Source organism: Balaenoptera borealis, assembly GCF_965194805.1.
Source record: "Balaenoptera borealis genome assembly, chromosome: 18".
NCBI classification, from domain to species: domain Eukaryota; kingdom Metazoa; phylum Chordata; class Mammalia; order Artiodactyla; family Balaenopteridae; genus Balaenoptera; species Balaenoptera borealis.
This window is the reverse complement of record NC_138877.1, coordinates 8,798,751-8,802,637: the sequence shown is the minus strand read 5'-3', so window position 1 is coordinate 8,802,637 and position 3,887 is coordinate 8,798,751.

The window sequence follows — 3,887 nt, the reverse complement described above, 5'->3', positions numbered from 1 at the left end:
CAGTTTTGTCACTAATTTAAAAATGGGATTGGAGCAGCGTGGTGTAAACTGTGAAAATCCAACTTTCCTTCTTTGCTGTTTCTTATGTATGCTATCACTGTTCTAAATGAGAATGACTTTCTCCTGATAGAAGAGTAGCATATGTTGATTACATTACAATTTTTTAAAACTACAAAGTTAAATGTAAGTTATCTACCACCCAGAAAAAACAACTCTTCCAGCCTTTCTCTCCTGAAGGTGGTGTGTGTGTGTCAGCACACGGGTGTGTGTTATTGTAGTGTAGGCTGTTTTTTAAAGCTCTGTGCATCAGGGAAATCAGTAAATATGATAAGGTTTTATAACTTCACTGCTGTACCGAGGCCCATTGTAAAGACATACATATTAATACATAAAAATACTTTAGCCAGTCCCAGTGTTGGTGGGCTTTAGGTGTTTCTCATATTCTAAATAATGCTGCAATGAATCTTGTCTCAGGACAAAACTGAAGCAGTGTTGGGGAGAAGCCTGGATACTTAGGGTGGATAATGCGTAACCATTACTACCCACCAATCTGCAGCAGTTACCTCCCTCACCAATGGGGGGTGTTCATCTTTTACCTGTTGCCAGTCTATTATAATAACTACTGCTGAGCTACTCTGTACCAGGTACTTCACATAGTTTGATTCTCAAAACCACCCACGAGGTTAAGTAATTGACAGGATCGCACAGGAATTTATCAGAGTTGGGAACAAACCTGGGCGCTCAAGTTACTCAGAGTGTAAAGCCCACAGTCCAGACAGCCATTCTGCCTTAAGTAACGTGTCTTCATTTGTGTGGTGCGTTCTTCAACACTTTAAATTTGCCTATTAGTGTTTCATGAATTGAGTATTTTATTCATTCTCATTTGTAATGTTTGAATATTGGTTTTTGTGTAAAACGTTCTTATAAGGATCTTAACCGTTTGCCAGGTGGTCAACATTTTCCCACTAATATCTTTGACCTTTTGCCATCTGGAAACCTTACATTTAAGTGTAATCCATCTCAGGGTTTTTATGGTTTTTCTTATGTTCTCTTAATGCACACTAATGTCTATTCAATGGGTATACGTTTACCCATAGAGAGAAGACAGTGTTCTGTGTACAATCAGGAAGCTCATAAAACCCAAAGATTTTTAAAAGTATGAATGGGAAAACATTTTTTTTTCTTCTACCCCAAAATAGCACCTGATGATAATGGGGGAAAGTATCAATCTGGCCTAAATCAGTTTGTTTCCTATTCAGGGTTAGAAATTTTCAATAGCATCACTTTTCTGTAAAGGTGAAGCAGAATTTCAAAAAATGGCTCAACTGACTATAGTTTGCAGCCCTCAGAATTGCATTTTGGATATGGGAGAACACATTGTCATGTTGACTATAATACATTTTAATATCATACCTAGTAATCACCTAGAATCCTCAGGACATGGACCAGTTTGGATAAATGCTGTTTCACAAAAGACTGAATTTTGTATTTAATTTTCCCTTAGATTGTCACGTTATGACAATATTTCCAAAAATGTCTAGTCATTTTAGTAATTGAACTTTGAAAATTAAACCTTGAGTCTAGTTCACCATAAACACTGGTAAAGCCTGAGCAACAATTAACTTAATTTCTTGGGTAAAATCCCCAAAGTTGACTTGATTTCTATTTGTCCTTGATTCCTCATCAGAAAGAAGTGTAATATGCCCGCCTCCAAAATAGCCTACGGAGAGTTACTTTCTGAAAGGCCAAAAAATAAATTTCACATTCAGTTAATGTGATCAATGAGCACTCACTTTTATCAGCAGCTTTCAAGGTATTTTCCCCTGTTACCACTTGTCAATTTATGTATATCCAGACTTCTGTCTTGCCTGTGGTATTTGCTGTGGAGGAATGTCTCACTATATGTAATCATAGCACAAAACAGTTATGTCATACTTTCTTGGGGGTGACTGAGTCTTAATATTTGGAGAAAGATTCCTTTTCTCAAAGTTTTGAGTAGGTTTGGTTTGGTTAAGCTCTCCTGGTGGGCAGGATGATGAGGAAGTTTCCCCATGCTGTTGCTACTTGTCTGCGGCAGATGTGCGATGGTTCTGTGGTAGTGGTCTAACTTTGCTAGCTCTGGGTACTTCCTAAAAGACAACCAGTCAATATTAGTTATTTTTGAGTCTTATTTGCATATATATATATATATTTTTTAGTTTTTAAACAATATAAGCGTGTATAGCATAACTGAAAACTTTAGTATAAATTTAGCTTTTCTAGTAACTAGTGGTTTTGCTTTCCCAGAATTGTTCTGCTTAAGGACCGGTGGCAGTACGGTATAGTGGAAAGAGCACATTTTGGGGTAGGAAAAGATCTGGTTTCTTATCCAAGGGTCCAAGCTGTGCGCCCCGCCACTCCGCCCCAGCGCTGTGGTTTTTAGGCCGATCACCTAACTTTTCTAATCTCCATTTCCTTATCCAGATCTATAGAACATAACTGACCGAGTCTGTCTCTGATGTTGTGGATTCCTCTAAGGCAGGGTTTCTCAACCTTAGTTCTATTGACATTTTGGGCTGGATAATTTTTTTTTTTTCAATTTAACACAGATTGTTTCTATGTAAAAATTGGGTATTTTGTTCATCATGGATTTTTTACTTGAATTTTTTTTTTTGTCTGTGTGGCATGCCGATCTTAGTTCCCCAACCAGGGATCACACCTGTGCCCCCTGCAGTGGAAGCGCAGAGTCCCAACCCCTGGACCACCAGGGAAGTCCCTACTTGAATTTTTAAATTAAAGTATAGTTGATTTACAATATTATATTAGTTTCAGGTGTACAACATAGTGATTCAAAAATTTTATAGATTACACTCCATTTAAAGTTATTATAACATTTTGGCTGTATTCCCTGTGCTGTACAAGGTATCCTTGTGGCTTATTTATTTTATACGTAGTAGTTTGTATGGGCTGGGTAATTGTGGTGGGCCACGCTGTACACTGAAGAATGTTTACCAGCATCCCTGACCTCTACCCACTGGAAGGCCTTGTTGTGACAACCAGAAATGACCCCTGCCCCTTGAGGACTTCTGCTGTAGGAAAAGTGACTTTGAACTTCAAAGAGAGAGAAGTAAACCGGCGCTTAACTGAATGCCTTCTAGTGAGCTTGGCTGTGCTCTGTGCTCGTAGGTTCACAATAATCCTCTCACTGTTTTATAGATGGCAAAATGAGGCGAAAGACCATGTGACCAAGTTAAAAGGTTAATCAGAACTTCGATCTGACTCCAAAGCCCGTGTTCTCCCCGTGGTAGTAAAGTGACCACAGCATGCACTTACCCAGGCGTAGAAGTTGATCACTGTCAAAATACACTTTCATCCTCACTGAAAACTCTTTAATGGGAGGACTCAAAATCTGTTCTCTGAAATGATCCATAAAGTTCAATCATGGTAGGATCTGCGGTGTTTTCACCAGGCTGTATCCAGTTTTCTAACGCCATGCTTATACGAAACACCAAAGCTTTTCTTTACCAAATACAGATTCTTAATCCAGTGTTTTCAAACCTGGTCAAGACCACTATTTTTCTTTAAAAACAGAAAGAGAGTAAAACAAAATAGCAGTGCATCAGAAGCAGGTGAGGTATTATTTCTTGATGCTTTTGTTAGACAGTTGCAATTGTTCATTTAAAAAACAAGAAACAAGCTTGGCTTTTCTTTGAGTGCTGGATTAGAAACAATGATTCACAACACTGGCTGCCTTTTAGCATTTCTCAGAGGCTTTTAAAAAAATACCACCGCACCCCCCCACGCCCCCGCCCCAGGTCCTGATGGGACCTGAGCATCAGGAAAGCTTCCCAGGTGAGTGTAATGTATAAACTGAAGAACCACTGGACTTGACTATATGTGAACTGTCC